Below are 19,708 nucleotides of genomic sequence, written 5' to 3'. Positions count from 1 at the left end.
TCTACCCTTTATATGGAAGAAATGCTTTTCTGTGCTAGATATTCACATCTTGTAAGAACTTAAATCCATTTACTGCTTCTCTATCATTAGAGTCACTGGAAGGCATAGTTAAACCTAAAAAACTAAAGGTTAGGACTTCCCTGGTGGCGCAGTGGTTAAGAATCTGCCTGCCGATGCAGGGGACATGGTCCAGGAAGATTCGAGCCCCGGTCCAGGAAGATTCCACATGGCGTGGAGCAACTAAGCCTGTGCGCCACAACTACTGAGCCTGCGTGCCACAACTACTGAAGCCTGCGTGCCTAGAGCCCGTGCTCTGCAACAAGAGAAGCTATCACAGTGAGAAGCCCATGCACTGCAACAAAGAGTAGCCCCCGCTCTCCACAACTAGAGAAAAGCCTACTCACAGCAACGAAGACCCAATGCCACCAAAAATAAATAAAACAAACAAAAACAACAACAAAAAAATAAAGGTTAAAGTCAAATTAAAACAAAAGGTTAAAGGAAAGCACTAAGTGATTCCCAGGTCAATTTGTGGATGAATCATTAATATATCCTTTTCCTTCCTAAATAAGGTCCTACATGCTCCAGCGGGGTTTTTAAGTTTTTTAAAACCAACATCATGCAGAGTTTAATCTGAAACATGGATGTTGTGAGAGAAAGGAAATTATGTAAACAGTAATATACCACTTGGGTTCAGGATTTGTACAACAAGAAATTAAGACCTGTCACTTATATAATACTGTACATCAACTATACTTCAGTTAAAAAAACTGTTTTTAATAAATAAATAAATAATGTATAAAACTACAAGGATATACTGTACAACACAGGGAATGTAGCCAATATTTTATAATAACTATAAATGGAGTATAACCTCTAAAAATTGTGTATCACTATATTGTACATTTGTAACATATAATTTACATTAACTATACTTCAATTTTTAAAAATTAAAAAAAAATAGAAATGAAGATGCATCATGTTGGGACTCCAGCTGGGTACACTTCCTGGGATCACATTGACAACTGCAATACTTTTGCCCCCAAAACTCACTCTTTCTTGCAGGAGGCCTTTACCCCTGCCAGCGTTGTGCCTACCTTGAGCCCCTCCCTCCCCTTAAATGGTCTTTCTTAGGTAATCTTCCCAAAACAGCACTAAAATGGGCTGTGTGAACTTGGGCATATAATTCCCTTTTCTGAGCCCCAGTGTTCTCATCTCTGAGATGCTTTTGAGTGCTTTTGTGAAGACTGTATATAATATATATAAGGCATCTACAGAATACTGGCACACAGTCAGTGCTCCACACGTAACAGCGAGATTCCTGAAACCTTTTGTCTTCCCATCCTGGACATCCATCCTGATGTCCTAATCTTGAAAAAAAAAAAAAAAATACAATGGCTTGAAATAGAATTTGGGGAGTTTCCCCTCTAAATTTAATAGCACATTTCTAAGAAAAAATGAATTCAAGTATACAAAGACGCATTTATCAGTACAAAACCTTCTGTGATGCAAATTAGAAAGGTATTGAGAAAACAAGAGTATTTGTAATTTACTTACTATCATGACCTGGTTTAGACTAAGGATAATTTCAACTCTGCTAGTTTTTAATGCTAAATATATTTTCATATTTGTGTTGACATAAAATATCATGATACTATCTGCTCTATAATTTTGTCCCTCAATTTCTTTCTGCTTTTCGATTTTGTGTATTACCTAATTATGTCCATTTTAGAATGTCACGTTCAGGGCAACAAATAGGTGTTTTCTTGAACTAATATGTCTATAAAAACCTGGTACAGTGCAGTGTAGCATAATGGGCGTTCAAATAACTCTTTTGGGGTTCCTATGGATATTACTGCTGACTTAGTTTCCCAGGCTCCTGCTAGAGTCTCCCACATAAGCTCTAAGACACTGAAATAAAAGCATGAGGAGGGCTTCCCTGGTGGCGCAGTGGTTGAGAGTCTGCCTGCCGATGCAGGGGACACGGGTTCGGGCCCCGGTCCGGGAAGATCCCACATGCCGCGGAGCGGCTGGGCCCGTGAGCCATGGCCGCTGAACCTGCACATCCAGAGCCTGTGCTCCGCAACGAGAGAGGCCGCAACAGTGAGAGGCCCGCGTACCAAAAAAAAAAAAAAAAAAAAAAAGCATGAGGAAACTGGAGTTGGCAGGTGTTAAAGGAACATTTCACATTATGATATTTACTAACCAGACACCAATTCAAACGCTGGATAAATTATTAAAAACAAAACACTAATATCATTAGTTACATATATCCCCATTAGAGAAGATGAGCAAGTTAAAAACAACAACAAAAATGTGTTTCTAAAAATTCTCTATATGAAAGGCCATGCTAAAGGATGAGTCACCAAAATGGATTGCCACCTCCAAGTACTCAAGTGAAGGGAAGACAAAAGTCCCTACACACAAGGAGCTTACGGTGCATGTGAGAATAGAATGTCTAAAGAACAAGTCAAAATATACACATGTGCCTAAAAATATGGTACAGACTAAAAAAATCTTGAGGAGTTAGTTCAAAATAATAGAAAGATCAACAGAATGAAATCATGTGGAAGGGGGCTTATCGAAGAAAAACCTACAATTGAGCCTTGAGCAAGATATAGGATGAACTGGGAGGGTCGTAAGAAGACGTGATAAGTGACAGGAAAAAAAAATAACAGAATTAAAAGGGTACATGTGAGAGATCAGAGCAAAATGGCTTATATAAAAGGTACAGAAAGCTGACAGAGGACTTTGAAAATCGAGTTAAGGAAACTCTTAGAGCAGGGGTCCGCAAACCTTTCTCTGTAAAGGACTAGATAGTAAATAACTTAGGCTTTGCAGGCCATGTGGTTTCTGTCACAAGTATTCAACTCTGCCACTGTAGCACAAAGCAGCCATGGACAATACATAAACATGAGCATGGCTGTGTTACAATAAAACTTTATTTATGGACACAGAAATGTCACAAATTACATTTAATATTTACATTAAAAAATATAAAAGTCATTCTTATCTCATGGGCCATACAAAAACAGGTGGCAGGCCAGACCTAAGACTAGGGGCTATAGTTTGCTGACCCCTGTCTTAGATACCTAAAGTGGAACAGTTAGAGGTTAGGAGATTGTTTAATCCTGGAGAGAAGTGATGAGAATCAGCATTGTGGATATGAAGGTTCAATATCCTGGAGGAAGGACTGATCATATTTCTTAACTTAATAAATGTGGGGGATAGAAATTGGTTAAAGACAGCTTCAAGATTATAAACCTGAGGGTCAGAAGATGGTACCACTGACAGAATGATAGAAATGAGGAAGCTGAGAGGAGGCACCAGCATGTTTGAGAAGATGTGTATTTATACAACATGTTAAATTTCAAATTGATGGCAGCATCTTTAAATGGAATGTTCTGAAAGCAACTGGCTAGGACTGAAAAACAAAAACAGGAGGAAGGTCAGAGCTGGAATGCAGATTTGGAAACTTTAGTAGGAGGTTATATTTGAACTTCAGAGAGTGAATGAGCTCTCCAAGGAGTAAATACAAAGTCCTTGGCAAAGGCCAAGGACAGCACTTCGAGCCAATCCTTGCAAGAGGCTTCATTGAAAGAGAAGAATGGTTAGTAAGGTGGGAGGAAAAGAGTGTTATGAAAGCCAAAGTAGAAAGAATATCAAGGGACTTCCCTGGTGGCGCAGTGGTTGAGAGTCCGCCTGCCGATGCAGGGGACACGGGTTCGTGCCCCGGTCTGGGAAGATCCCACATGCCGCAGAGCGGCTGGTCCCGTGAGCCACGGCCGCTGAGCCTGCGCGTCCGGAGCCTGTGCTCCGCAACGGGAGAGGCCACAACAGTGCGAGGCCCGCGTACAGCAAAAAAAAAAAAAAAAAAAAAATCCGCCTGCCAATGTAGGGAACACGGGTTCGAGCCCTGGTTTGGGAAGATCCCACATTGCCACAGAGCAACTAAGCCTGTGCACCACAACTACTGAGGCTGCACTCTAGAGCCCGTGAGCCACAACTACTGAGCCCACGTGCAGCAACTACTGAAGCCCGCGCACCTGGAGCCTGTGCTCAACAAGAGAAGCCACTGCAATGAGAAATGAGAAGCCTGCACGCCACAACAAAGAGTAGCCCCCGCTCGCTGCAGCTAGAGAAAACCCACTCACGGCAACGAAGACCCAACGCAGCCAAAAATAAATAAGTAAATTTATTAAAAAGAAGAAGAATATCAAGAAAGTGGATCCAATCAACTGTGACAAGTGCAGCAGAATGGTTAAAAAAGATGCAAATTAAGGAAATACATTTTATGTGTCTGTGATGGTCACTGGCAATGACCAGAGAGGTATTTTTTGTAGTGAAAGTAATACTATGCAGTAGACGAAAGAGAACGTGATGGAGAGAAAATGGAAGCAAGACATGAAGTCAAGTTTTCTAGAGTTTAGTTATGAAAGGAAGGAAATAGGAAGTCAGAGAGGGCACTAGAGCCTCAGTATGTTTAAAAAGCAGAAAGAAAAAGGCCAGTGAAAAAGGAAAGGATAAACATATTAGGAAAGGATTTAAGTTTTCTTCTAGCAAGGATTCGCCCATGAGAAGGAAGGAAGGCAAGCTCTTCCCTGAGACTGCAGAGAAGAAAAAGATGAACTCAGCGGCCAAGATTCATTGACATGGAGAGAGGAAGACAAAGATATATGCTATTGAGACACTCTTTTTACTTTACAGACATTTCTCAGTTTGAATAATTCAAACTGATAAAAGAACTTTATTATAGATAGTGCTGCATTATCTGTTGCTACAACCTGCTAAATTCTTCTTTTCTAACACTCCAGACCTACCACAATTAATCATTCTTGCTTTTTTCCATCACTAGTTTAAGGTTCTAAAGCCCATTTAACCCTGCCAACATTATTAACATAGCTAAACTTTATTATGGTATCTTTATTTTACCTCTCAAAATGTATAACTGTTTAATAGCCCATGAAGCAATCCATGGAATGTCTGGCAAAGCAACAGTTAACTGGAGTAAATTATCCAGGCAGTGTCTATACCATTATTATTAAACTTGAATACTATCAACTTTTGCAACTTCAGATTGCTGATTTATTCTGAAACCAAGAGTTTGCATTCTTGTTCAAGAAAGAAAAAACAGGAATAAACTAAGATTGACCACCACTGAATAACATACATGCCTTTTGCAAAATGCTATCAACTTTTAGAATTGAATGTTAAGAAAAAGATCTTCAATCCTATGATGAGCTGCCAACACAAAATGGCAGCAGCTGTCAAACTTAAGTTTACATAAAATCTGTGTGTTTGGGGTTCATTCTGTATTGGTCTAATTTTAATACATGTGAAAGGAGCCTAGAAAATGTACTTTTCAAAAATTTTGGTTTTTTTTAAATAAGTATTTAGATAAAGAAGAAAGAAAACTCATCTTCTTTAGACAGACAGCTCAGGGTGAGACTGTCCATAATCTTAACTATCCCTTTCCTCCCAAGACATGTATTTTTGTTAGAACTAAATATATCATACCCTTGGCAGCTCCCTTGCTTGCTTCAACCCATTCTGAGTTTGAATTTTCTGCATGACTGAGTTCACCTCCAAACTATGAAAAATAAAAGTTTTCCCACTGTTTAATAGGTGTGTAGGGTATGGTATCACTCAGATGATATATGTTTTTATAATGGGCCCTTGACTCATTCAGGGTCATGCTAGCAATGGACTTCCTTAAATGTGATTACTGAAAGCATAGCAATCGATACCATAATCTTCATTTTAAGAAATAAAAAAGGAAAATGGCCACTTAAAGTTCCTGCTGTGCCGGTCAGCCCTTCTCCCCCACTTGAAGGTGCAAAATGGCTCACCGGATAGAAGGTCCTCTCAAAACCTATTTCTATCAGACATGAGCTCCTTATCACACAAGAGCAGGTAAGTAAACACCATAAAACAGTATTTTTCTACATTTTTAAAGACTGACCCATCTAAGGATCTACAAAAAAACAAAATCTAAGACTTCGTTTCTAGGGGTAAAAAAGATGTAGACCCAGAGGGCAGAATGAGTTCCTAAGAAAAGGATCCCACGTAATCCGAAAATTCCAAGTATGTCTGTATAGTAGTACGAGGGTTTTTAACCCGATATAGCACTGTCTTTTTTCTTTACATGTGCTAAAATGCAACTTGGTGAGATTAAAATTACCGGTTTAAGGTTTCCATATCCATGTGCCTGACGTAAATGACTCTTCCTGCATTTCTGGAGAAACTGAAAAATGAAAAACTAGCTCCTAAAGCTGTATCGTGTGCCCAGCGAGCCCTCGGTAAACGTTAGCTGATTAAATATTAGTCAAAGATGACAAAGTGGGCACGAGGGACAGCAGAACAATTTCCGAAGAGAACGTTTCAGCCACAGGCAGGGAGGACACAGCGGCGCAAGGGAGAATAGAGCTGAGCTCCGCCCTCCAGGCCGCAGGGAACAGGGCGACCCGCCACTGAGGCCCCCGCTAGACTATGCCCTAGGTGTCCTGGGAAAGGGGTGTTCCTCAGAAGGCCCGCAGACAGCAGATTGGCCGAGGCGCGGCCGGGGATCTCGTTGGGTCACCGTGGGTAGACTACGCGGCCAAAAAAGCTCGGAGGGCTTGGGGGGAGTATGGCGGGAGAGTTCCCGCGGCGATCCCGCCTTGGCGGCCCTAAGGGTGTCCCACCTCGTGTGCCCCGCGCGCCGCGCTAGCTGACCGAACGGCACCAAGAAGGCGCGCGGGCGGCCGCGGACGACCGAGGCGCGGCTCGTGTACCCGGCTAGCGCGCGCACGCGGGGAGGCCCCGCCCTGCCAGTCTCCAGGCCCCCGGTGATTGGCGGTTGGACGATGAGGCGGAGCAGGGCTGGGGACGTTATTGGCCGCAATCCGCAATCACTCAACAAGCCAGGGAGGGGAGGGGCCTCTTCAGGGAGGGACACGACTGCGAGGCTTTTTCAAAGCCGTCAGACGCCATCTTTAGCTTCTTTTTTTTCTTGTTTACTCGCTTTTGTTCTCTGTTGCTCACAAAGCTGCGTGTACACGATTATAGGTACAGTGGCTACAAGTCGGCCTCATACATTTGGTGGCGGAAGGCTTTTCGTTCCTACCGGCCTCAGCTGCAGATCTTTCAGCAAGGTGGCAGCTGCCCTTACTTCAAAGAAGTTTTCATTTCGAGGGGCCCCGCGGATTCCCAAGCAAAACCAACCGAGTTTAGCTTTGCTTTGGTAGGAGGGCCAAGACAACGATATATTCGTGGGAGGAATTTTGTTTCTTACAAAGAAATTCAAAGCAAGGACATTGCCTCTGAGCCTAAAATCCTACTAAAAATTAAATAGTCTAGGAAGACAGGGGCTTGGGCTGTGTATACTGCTCTAGAAGAACACTCTTTTCCGAGAAGGTAGGAAGTATACGTGAAGACCTGCAGTAAGGCGAAAAAGATTAAGAGCAAAACTCCATTAAAAATTCCTAACACTGCTGCCATCACAAAGGGCACTAGACTGACTAGATTTCAAAGATACGCAGGCCTAAACTTGTGGAATGATCCACATTTGAGACTGATCTGACTTGTATTGTTAGGGAATAAAAATGCACTCAATACAGATAAACCCAGAGCCCACACGGGCTACTTTCATTATAGTGAATGTCAAGACCTGTACAAACAGTTTAATCGCCGTTGTTAGGTGTCTTAAATACTGCTTGAAACTGAGTGGGACGCGAGGTGGGGAATGGAAATGTATTATCACACAGAGGTTTTGTTGTCCTGAAACTTGAACTCTACAGTAGATCTTTTTTTATCTCCTGGTCGCTACTTCACTTGTGACATTCCAGTTTCTCCCTCATCACCCCATATACCTCCTATGCTTTCACTCCAATCTGCCAATAGAGATTTGAATATAAATATTTTCCGTATGACTCCTAATAGGAGACGATGGTTCTGTAACAAAAAAGTGAGAATACGTCTCCTGTAAGCGGAGGTGCTGTTCTGAGCCTGTTGTTCTCTAATTCATACACTTCTCTCCGTGGCTCTTGGCATGGGGAGAAAGCTTTTCATTTTAAAAATGCAACATGATAACCAAAATGCATTTCTTATCCCTCCCATATATTATTTGCCTTTGCCTCCTCTTGGCACCTCCCCCATCACCACCACCATTAACAGTTTTTGAGAATTGGACTTGACTGGATTATTTTCCTGATATTTTGCCAGCTGTGAAGCTTTTCAAACAAATCCCAACCTATCAACGACCATTTTGTCAAAAAGCCAAGAGAGAACTTCCCTTCTGAACACACCAACCAAACCACACATAAAGGCCAAAATATACACAGCTGTACATTTAAGAACGTGAGACAATAAAAAGCAAAACCACTTAGGCAAAACAGTCACTAAAGGCGGCTTTAAACCACAGACTCAATGCATTGCCTACCCTCATTTGCCACATGGACTGCATATTCCTTGGCAATTATTTAATTATTCACTAATCTTATACTTTAGAAGAAGAGCAGAAAATACAGTAAATGCACATGGAATGAAAATGCCTAAGTAATTCTATGCATAGGATTTCTTCTACGCTTTAATTTGCACATGAAATCCTGTCTGGATCACATTTGGGAACACAACAAAAAAATCCACATCCTAGGGGCTACTTTGCACACAAAAAACCAAAGGCAATCGCTTTTGAAAACAAAATCTGATACGGCACATATACACATACTGTACATATACACAAAGCACAAAACCCCAAGATAAATCTTTACGAAATTACTTGCTTAAAGAAACACACACACACAATGTTCTCATGAAAAATGTGTGTAAGACACACTGTAAGAAGGGCTTTGACCCCCCCCTCCGCCGGGAAATGAGTGTCACAATTATAAAATCCAAACATTTTTAACCTATTGGCCTTGGACAATTGCCACATTCAAGCCACTTGGTTTTGGTTCTGGGGGAGGGTGTGTAAAACGCACGCAAACAGCTTTGTGAGGGAGTCTCAAATCTCCGCTCCCTTACACGTTGCCTGTGGCAGAAATTTACATTATCCCTTCATCCCGCTTAAAAAAAGAAACTTACACTTCCCAAGAGGATAAATTTTTAAAATTCCCCTGACCATAAAAATTTACCAGTTCTTAAAATGTGATAGCAAAAAGAAAAAATCTCTATAAATTTGGCTGGAAACAGTTGTACACGGCCATCCTGCTTCTCAACTTCTTGGTATATTTAAAACCTTGACCAGGAAAAAGAAAGAGGAAGAGAGACAGAAAAAGAAATGGGGAAAAGCGCACATTCCCCTTAGCAACAGTTTCCTCACCCCAGCATTGCCACAGATCTCTATTTTTTTTAAAAAATTTGAAAACACACACAAGATTAAGGAGAAAAAAAATGGAAAAAGGATACCCGAAGGTCGTATGGCTCTTTGTATTCGTGTGTGTGCAAAAAGGAGGACTCGCGGAGCCAGAGCCGGCAAGCCCCGCCCCTCCCCGGACGCCCGCCCGGATTGGCCACTGGCGGCCGCTGGGCGCCCCGCCCGCGAGCACACGCGTAGCACCCGAGGCGCGGGCCCAGGGGGCCCCCAAGGGCCGCCCGACCCCCGACCCTGGCCCCCTTCCGCTCGGACCCTGGCGGCCCGGTTGGCACCTATACCCTTCCCCACCTCTCTCCCCTTCCTTTCACTTTCTCACCCTCCTCTCACCTTTTCCCATGTTTGTTCCTCAGTGAAACCAGGCCTTCGTTACCAGCATAAAAAACCGGTGAGCGAGCACCTTCTGACAATTTGCTAAAGTTGGTTAACTAGTCAGTAAAATTCTAGTTTGGGATTAAGCATCAAGCACTCGGTGCGTGGGCCGAGCTCATGATTTCCAGGTGGAATGTCTCTGGGTCACGTCTATTGCTTAACTCTCCCACCTTTAAATGAACATTCATGCAAGTGCGTGACATCCTTCAGGTGAAAGACAAAGTAGCTTTACACTTTGGGCGAGGGTTTTTGCGCAGCCTGCGTCCCCAATTTTTTCTCTATTTGGCTAACACTACATTCTCAAGAACCTAAAATGGTCCCCCTTTACCTCCTGCATGAAGACCTGCTTCTTGTACCTGGATTTTAAACTACTCATAATCTGGCCCCAGGCCCCTGTTTGTACTTATTTCCCACTGCCCTCACTCCTGTATTATTCCTTTGCTCAAGCGGTTTCATCTGCCTGGAGTAATGCCTGTCTCCTCTTCTCTTACTAGTCAGTTTTTAAACACTCTGCAGCTATTTCAGTCAACACAGACCACTTCCTTCTCTCAACTATCAGCATGAACTTCATGTTTACTCAGGTTAGCAGTGCTTAACTCTACCTTGATTGTTTCCCATATTATAGTAATTTCACACTAGTAAATTGTTTGAGATCAGAGATCATATCTTAAACTTCTTTTTTTCCCCTTCAGGAACTACTTTTTAAATTTTTACTGCAGCAGCTGGCATAATTATAGACATTTAGTAAACACTGAAAAATAATCATGTATAATTGAGTGAATTTTTTTTCTAGCTAAACACACACAGATTTTGAAACTCAGATCCCACAACAAGAATTTGCCTTCTTCAGTAGCAGTTCATGAACACTTACTGTGTAGGGACTGCTGTGAATACTTTACATGTGTTTACTTATTTAATCGCCACAGTAGTGGGGAGGTACTCATTATCCTCACTTTATAGATGAGACTAAGACAGAGAGAGGTATAATAATTTGACTAAGGTTATACAGCTAGTAAGAGGTAGACCTGGAACTTGAACCCAGAAAATTTAGCTCCATAGCGCAAGTTCTTAACCGTTATGCCTCACTGGCTCAAAGCACAGCTTTAAAAAATATCTGATTTCATCCTCACAACATTCCACAAGACAGCTGGCCTGAACGCTTACTAAAATATCAATGTAATGAAGTCACACACAAAGATGAGGGGACTGTTCTAAATTAAAGGACAACAGGGGACCTCCCTGGTGGTCCAGTGGGTAAGACTCTGCGCTCCCATCGCAGGGGGCCTGGGTTCGATCCCTGGTCGGGGAACTTGATCCCATGTGCATGCTGCAACTAAGGAGCCCGGCTGCCACAACTAAACATGCCACAACGAAGATCCTGTGTGTTGCAACTAAGACCCGGCACAGCCAAAATAAATAAATAAATATTTTAAAAATAATAATAATAAAAATAAATTAAAGGACAATAAAGAGACATAAGACCTAAATGCAAAATATGATCCTTGATTGAATCGGGGTTAGGAAAAAAATTATAATGGACATTATCAGGATAATTGGGGAAAATCGAATGTGATAAATGAAATATATGAAACTAGATAATGTGATTGTATCAGTATTAAACAGGCAGGTTATTGGCATCCCAATTTTATAGGAAACAGGATCAGAGAGAGGTTACTACAAGGTCTCATTGCCCCAAGCCGGCTGTCTTATTCAGCCCCCCAGTGCTGAAATGTCTCCTCCATTCACTTGTTGGTTCTCAAAGTCTAGGATATTCTTGGTAGGATCTGCTTCTCAGCAGAAAGGCCTGTTGCCTCCAAGTGTTTTTTTCACCCTAGCAGCACCCTGGCTTATATGACAACCCAGGCAACAGCTTTGCCTGTTACATGAAAATGAGGTGGCAGTGCTTATATTCTTTTTTTTTTTTTTTTTTTGCGGTACGCGGGCCTCTCACTGTTGTGGCCTCTCCCGTTGCGGAGCACAGGCTCCGGACACGCAGGCTCAGCGGCCATGGCTCACAGGGCTAGCCGCTCCGCGGCATGTGGGATCTTCCCGGGCCGGGGCACGAACCCATGTCCCCTGCATCAGCAGGCGGACTCTCAACCACTGTGCCAGCAGGGAAGCCCTAGTGCTTATATTCTTAAGGGTTATAGACTTTCTGTGTTTCCTTTCCCGTGTTTTCCATTATTAAAAAAATAATAATAATACGGGACTTCCCTGGTGGCGCAGTGGTTAAAAATCTGCTTGCCAACGCAGGGGACACAGGTTTGATCCCTGGTCCGGGAAGATCCCACATGCCGCGGAGCAACTAAGCCTCTAGAGCCTGGGAGCCACAACTGAGCCTGCATGCCGCAACTACTGAAGCCCACGCCCCTAGAGCCTGTGTTATGCAACAAGAGAAGCCACTGCAATGAGAAGCCCGCACACTGCAAGGAAGAGTAGCCCCTTCTCACTGCAACTAGAGAAAGCCTGAACGCAGTAATGAAGACCCAACGCAGCCAAAAAAGATAAGTAAAATAATAATAATAATATAAGCCAGGAAAATCACTAGAAAAGTAAACTTTTTACCTTTTTTTTTTTTTTTCTTTTTTAGCTGCACTGTGTGGCATGCAAGATCTTAGTTCCCTGAGCAGGGATCAAACCTGTGCCCCCTGCAGTGGAAGCATGGAGTCTTAACCACTGGACCACCAGAGAAGTCCCAGGAAAACATTCACTTTTGATAGGAATATATTAGGACATCTCATATCCTCAGGTGTACAGGTGATCATTTTCAAAAACGTTAGAATGAAGGGAAAACAAAACTGTTAATGACAATTATTATAATCAACATTTATTGAGGGTTTACTTGGTGCCAGCCACTCTATTTCATGTACTCGAGCCTATAAGTACTATTATATTGCCTCTTTTACTAATGAGAAAACTAAGACTCAGAGAGGGAGGGTGACTTACCTCAAGGTCATTAAGCTCATTAAATGGTGGAGTCAGAACTTGAATCCAGGTCTTCCGACTCCAGGACCTGTGCTCTTGACCATTCATTAGTCTCTGCCTAAATTGCAATCCACTCTGCCTTGCTATGTTATACTCTTTGGCTCTCTTGTTCTGAGTCCATGAAAGAGAAGCCTGTCTTCCCTCTGATTATCAGTAGAATGTTCACAACCCCCATACAATATCTCTTGGGATATATCTTTAATTATGAGTCCATTTCTACAAAGGTTGGAGTTAAGATGGAAAAGCCATTTCTTTTCTTTCTTTCTTTTTTTAATTAATTTATTTTAGGCTGCGTTGGGTCTTTGTTGCTGCGCGGGTGGCATGTGGGATCTTCCCGGACCAGGGCTCAAACCCGTGTCCCCTGCATTGGCAGGCGGATTCTTAACCACTGCACCACCTGGGAAGCCCTTTTTCTTTCTTTCTATTTTTTGTTTTTGGTTGCGCCATGCGGCATCCGCCCCCCTGCAGTGGAAGCTCAAAGTCTTAACCACTGGACCACCAGGGAAGTCCTGTCATTTCTTTTTCTTTTTTTTTTTTTTCCTTATTGTCACAGGGGAATCTTTGGTAGAAAGTTTGAGTAAACCATTTTTGTGCTCTTAGGTAATGAGAATAGGGAGAAAATGCACCTTTTTCACCTAATTACAATTTAAAATTCTAAAGCATTTGAGATTTCAAATGTTAAACTTCACAGATGACTTGTCAATTGAGGAAAAGCTACTTATTTAGCTTTGAATCAAACAGATCTCTTTAGTATTTTAAGCTGTTTCTGTTCAGTGAGATCCCAAAGGGGCCTCTCCACACAGTGAAGTCTAACTTCCCCTGGCATGAGGCCAGGAAGCTGTTTCTGACAGTTATTCATTACCACACCCAAGAGCATTTTAGAACAGTAGTGGAAGGAAATCCCAGAGCCAGTTGGGACTGTGTCCTCAGAGACACTGGAGAGGGAAGTGTCTGAGAGAGTTGAGATTTGGAGAAATGAGAGAGGTTACAGAAAGGTGGAAGATAATGCAAAGGAAAAGAGAAGGAAGAGAGGCAGGCAGCAGGGAAGTACTCAAGGAAGAGTGAAGAAAGGAGTTTATGTTGTAGCAAGAATGAGGTTCGATTAGATTTTAAAAGAAAAGAGTTATGGATTTGACGATTTATTAAATGCAAAATAAATTGTATAAACAGCTGGGAAGTTTTTCTTTAAAGACCCGCAAATAAAGAATAAATTAAAATGCAATAAAATAAAAAATTAAAGATAGGTAAATGCAAAGTACAATGAGGAAGAGGAAAAGAAAGATAGATCCCAGCTTATACAGGTAGAAGAAATGACAGAATTTGAAAAACCAACACTTGCAACCACCAATGCAAAAATTGATTCAGGAAGGATCATCAGGGATGCTAAAACCAATGGGTGCAAGACTATGGGAGTACAGGATATTCCCATGATTTCAAATAATCACTCTACTTCTTATTAGTTTACTAATTAATTACAAAGGGCAAATAATGTACCTTTATTTCTTTTTTTAATATATTTATTTATTTATTTTTTATTTTTGGTTCTTCGTTGCTGCGCTGGGGCTTTCTCTAGCTGCGGTGAGCGGGGGCTACTCTTCGTTGTGGTGTATGGGCTTCTCATTGCGGTGGCTTCTCTTGTCGCGGAGCACGGGCTCTAGGCGCGTGGGTTCAGTATTTGTGGTGCATGGGCTTAGTTGCTCCGCGGCATGTGGGATCTTCCTGGACCAGGACTCACACCCATGTCCCCTGCATTGGCAGGCGGATTCTTAACCACTGTGCCACCAGGGAAGTCCCCAAATAGAGAAACCTAGCAGGCAAACTTCAGCGTCATCTATAATGTAACAAACTGACATTATGTGTCTCCAGCAGCAGTGCAATGGGAAGTATACAATATCACCTAGGCAATATTCTTGCTAAAAATGTTTAACCTGAATCTAATCATGAGGAAAGAATCAGACAAATCCAGATTTCACAGGACATATTATGGTCTGTGCTCTTTAAAGTATAAATGTCATAAGAGACACACACACAAATATGAGGACCTATTCTAAATTAAAGCAGCTGAAATGACACGACAGTTAAATGTGATGTGTGAGCCTTGATTGAATCCTGGATCAGGAAAAAATGTATATGATGTACATTACTGGGACAGTTGGTGAATTTGAATACAGACAGGGTATTAGATAATACGATCATAGTAATGTTAAATTTCTTGGTGTGTTAACAGTACTGTGGTTTTGTAAGGGAATAGCTTAGTTCTTAGGAGACATATTTAAGGGTCAAATGTCATGATCTCTGTAACTTACTTTCAAATGATTCAGTAAAATAAATATTAATAAATAAATGGATGTATACATATAAAGTAAATGTGGCAAAATGATAACAATTAGTGAACGTATGTGAAGGGTAAGTGGGTATTCATTGTACTATTCTTTCAACTTCTCTGAAGTTTTCAAGCATTTCAGAATTTTTAAAATATAGATAAAACTGTTTGCTTTAGATATTTAGATTCAGCCCTTTCTCAAGACAAGGTCAGGGTCTTAAGGTCTCTGGAATTCTCTGATTCATTTTAGAACTCCGTTATAATTCTTCAGAAAATTCTAAAGCACATGTTAATGAACACCACCTAGAATGTCAAAACATTTTGTTTAAACCGGTGGAAGAAAGACAAGTGGCAACAATTCTAGATTTCGAAGGAAACCAAAACCCAAAGAAAGGTGGCTTGTCTCCATTTTTGGGTGTGGGGCTTGGTGGCACAACTTCTTCTCTTTCACCATTAGTCCTTCCCTTATAAAGAGCAAGTCACTCATGCACCTGACATCCAGGAACCAGGCTTGGGTATTGGCTAAGCCTCTGTCCATGGATTGAAGAGAAAGCAAAATAAAACAAAATATGGTAAGGGAGATAACCTACAGAGCTACACCTGGAGCTCAGTTCTTCAGGGGCTGATCGTATTTTGTGTGAGACTAATCCTGCCATTTGAAGAGAAAGAGAGCAGGACCGCAGAATCCAGGCAAGGTGGGGATGGGCAGGAATGCTTCTCAAAACTGCCTTTTATGACACCTAGTTGTAGTCATTTATAAGCAGGGGGTTGGCAAAACATTTTTTAAAGATTCATAAAGCAAGTAATTTTAATTTGTCTTAATTTAAAAATTAATATAACGTTTCATAGTATGTTTCAGAGGAGCAAACAGCATCTTGAAATGCAAAAATAATAGGGAGTCACAATGCTGAGAAGAGTAAGAATCACTGGCATTAAGGCACCATAGTGAAATCCTTCATTCATTCATTTATTCATTAAAAATACATTTATTATCTCTACTGAGTAGCCTGCAGCACCCTAGACATTGGAGAATAAACAAAAGTGTAGTAAAGTGTTTAACTGAAAAGGAAGACAGGTATCGTAAAACAATCAGAGACCTTACACAGATGCTCATGGATGTAGCCCATGCAGCCAAGGACCACACCTGGGCTCTACTGACTCAAGGCTGATCCACCTTTATGTGCCATTTTCCCTCTTTGGGACGTACTTAGAGATGTGGGACCATGCTTAATCTGTTGTTCTGGTTTAAACTGCTCCACTGCTTTCTTTTCTAAAGATTAAGCTTCGAGTGCAGCCTCAAGACTCAAGGGAAACAGAATGATTATGAGCCCTCCCACAGAACCCTGGTGCTCAATGGATTTCCTCTAATCAGACAACAATGCACATCACTGCTCCAGATGAACTACCATGAAAAAAGGGTCAATGTGTTCTGTGAAACTCTGTGCATGGGGAAGCTAAGAATGTCTGATGTCCTTGGGATAGTGATGATATTGAGGCGAGGCTAGGAAAAGAGCTGCAATACGTACAAAAATATCCCTTTGACTTTAGTCCCTTGTGGGCTACACACATTTCTACGTGAATCTACTTATTTCCTTCTTACCAGAAGCACCTGCTATTCCTGTCTCCCTGGGAACTTGTGGCCCCCCTCTCGCTATTTGAACAGCCTTGGTCCTGACCTGTGGGCATGTATGTGTGAGGTGTGTGGCCAGGGGGTATGAAAGTGAGGGGAGAGAGGACCTCTTTGTGAGTCAAAAAATAAAATGTTAAAAGGTACTGAATCTGTGATCCTGCCTTACTTACCCTCCTGCTCTTATGAGACCGGTTTCTGCTTTTCTGTCTTCCTGGCTGGGTTGAGAAAAGGTGGTTCTGAGAGAGCTCAAACCTTCTTTCCAACCTTGCACAAGCAGAGTAGACAGAGAGAGATTCTTGCAGAATGTAAGTGACTGTGACAGTACAGGGGCAGCACACAGAGGCACGTGTTCATTATGTATGGCTGGAGAAATTATCTGTCTCCAGGGGGACATGTTTCACTGTGCATTAGCTTCTTGCTGCTTCCTTCTTCCCTATTTCTCTGCCCACTCTATCACTTGTCCTTCTGAGTCTCCCTTCCCACTCCCTGACCCACACCCCCATTCACAGTCCAGCTCTGCCCATCAATGTCTCCATCCATCTTCTCTGCCACGACCCGTCTCCCTCTCCTCTTTGCTCAATCTCACTCTCCTCTTTGCTCAATCTCACTCTTGCTGTCCAGGAGTCGCTTTTCTGTCTCATTTGTCTCTTGTTTTCTCTAGCTCACTTTCTCGCATTCCATCTGTGTTTCCCTCTGTAATACCAGTTTTTTGGGTACCCTGAAGCTAGCAATAACCTTTTCTTGTTACAGTAATGTCCATAAGCAGCACTTGGTTTATTGATTGATTAGTTTTTATTTAAATTCTGTGGAGGAAAGAGAAGGGAATTTTTATAAAGTGAGAGCAGAGAGAAAACATGAAATCAAGCAGAGAGACAACAAAAAGAAGGGGCATCCTGAGAAGATGGGGGTGGGGCTGATATAGGGGGAGGCATCAGAAGGGGTTGAACCCACGGTGTCTAATTTCCTTTCACATAAACTGGTTCAGATCTTCACGGCTGATGACAGCTAAGTCTGGATTATAAAGTGTGAAGTGCCAAGTTAGGCTTGGCACCTGACTCAGAGGCAGAGCTTCAGGGAGAAATGAGTTGGGTTAAATAAACCCAAGAAGCTGACGTGGGTAGAATTTCTGCCTGACCCATTAACAACGGCGAATGGGACATTTTAGAAATGGTTTTTATTGAAATGCTTCAGTGGGGCATAGCCCCGAGAAGCAAGAACTTGGCTGTGAGGCCAGCCCTGGGGTGCACTGTGGGGATGTGGAGAGTCGGCTGATGCAGGGGTGGGGGGCGGCCCGGGTCAGGCAGGAGGTGGCAACAGCTGCTCATCAGAGCAGTTGTGACTGCTGTGTTTGCTCTCTCATCTTGCCCGCTATAATTAAAGCTTTCCCAATACGATTCTGGCTTCCTAAAGGGAAACTAGAATTTAAAAAACAAACAAGAAAAAATACCCCAAAATAGCAGAGATGCTTAGTTGCAATATACATGTTTTATTTTTAAAATAAATTTATTATTATTTAAAAATTTTTTTTTGGCTGCGTTGGGTCTTTGTTGCTGCACGCGGGCTTTCTCTAGTTGCAGCGAGCGGAAGCTATTCTTCGTTGCGGTGCGCGGGCTTCTCATTGAGGTGGCTTCTCTTGTTGTGGAGCACGGGCTCTAGGCACGCGGGCTTCAGTAGTTGTGGCACACAGGCTCAGTAGTTGTGGCGCACGGGTTTAGTTGCTCCGCGGCATGTGGGATCTTCCCGGACCAGGGCTCTAACCCGTTTCCTGCATTGGCAGGCGGATTCTTAACCGCCTCAAGGGAAGTCCCTATACATATATTTTAAATCATAAAGCTGTTAATCCTGTCTTGAGGTCACTGCTGCTGGTCAGTTTCAAAGCATCTAATCTACTGCTAGAGCCCTGGCAGGAGGGGGTCTTAACAAAACAATCAAAACTAACAGAAAATGAAATATCTAATTGTATTCACCAAATTAGATACGCTCATGTGAATTCATCACTGACCCAACCATCCTCCTTCTTCTGAGACTAGGGAAATGCTCCCCCAGTTTCCCTCCACCTTTTTTCACCTTACTCCCTTTCCATCCCCCCTCTTGCCTCGCTCCCCTGAGAGTCCACATAGAACCTGTGGACCATAACAAATCAGTTGTTTTATTTCCCCTCAAAGGATGTAACTTTCCATTCCCCAAATGGCTTTGACAGTTTTCTCATTTGCTAGCTGAGGAGGATATCAAGAGACACTGACCTTCTGGTTTTGCCTAAAGAGGGAACACTCAGTAACTATTATGCTTCAGTCCGTGATTTAACTGTGACCTTCCTCCCTCCTCCTCATGTCCTCGCCTACCTTTTCACCTTCCCTCATGAACATTCTACTCACCCCACAGGGCACCGCTGCTCCCTGTAGCCCTCCCTTGCCTGGTTTGGAGATGCTGTAAGGCACATCTGTCTTCAACCCCACAGCATTCCCTGCCAGCAAGAGGAAGCATGGGGCCTCTAGGAGTGTTTTGCTCCCTGTTTAATCAGATTAGTCCCATCACCTACCCTGAGGAGTCACATTTTGGTGTTACTGAGCTATCCGTGGAAGGAGAAATTGTCAGACATCACTGAAAAAGCCCTGGCCCTTGGATGCCTGGGAATTGCAGAGAGAAATTAATCTTCTGGCTATTTAAGGCAATTTCTTTTCCATAATCCTTTGTCAAGAGGACTGCACTGGGAAATTAATCTGATGGGAGTCCCTGAACTGGTACACTCCACTCAACAGCATCTCTCCAGTGCTATGCAGCATCCATCATCCCTGCACAAGCAGAGACACACATCACTGCAAAGCTAACTCCCCATCAGTCCCAGCAGCAAAAAACTGCAATTGCAGAGTGAGCATCACTGGGCCTGGAGACTTGCAGTTTTCCTCTATCTCTGCTCTAATTTCTTTCCAGAAAACCTACCACAGATTGATCTCTTCCATTAAGCCAGTCTTTCTTTTTTTTTGGTACTTGGGCCTCTCACTGTTGTGGCCTCTCCCACTGCGGAGCACAGGGCTTTCCGGACGCG

General features: G+C 42.6%; 1 long non-coding RNA gene across 1 annotated transcript; it reads left to right on the top strand.

Moving 5' to 3' along the window:
- The first annotated feature begins 11,987 nt into the window (after positions 1-11,987).
- On the top strand, positions 11,988-18,184 carry LOC109552293 (uncharacterized). The gene is made up of 2 exons (XR_002179095.3): positions 11,988-12,481; positions 16,309-18,184. It is a non-coding gene; the product is annotated as an uncharacterized lncRNA (long non-coding RNA).
- Positions 18,185-19,708: the final 1,524 nt, after the last annotated feature.

This window comes from Tursiops truncatus, chromosome 2, assembly GCF_011762595.2.
Source record: "Tursiops truncatus isolate mTurTru1 chromosome 2, mTurTru1.mat.Y, whole genome shotgun sequence".
In the NCBI taxonomy this organism is placed as follows: domain Eukaryota; kingdom Metazoa; phylum Chordata; class Mammalia; order Artiodactyla; family Delphinidae; genus Tursiops; species Tursiops truncatus.
Note: the sequence above shows the minus strand (reverse complement) of the source record. Positions and strands in the feature narration are given on the sequence as shown.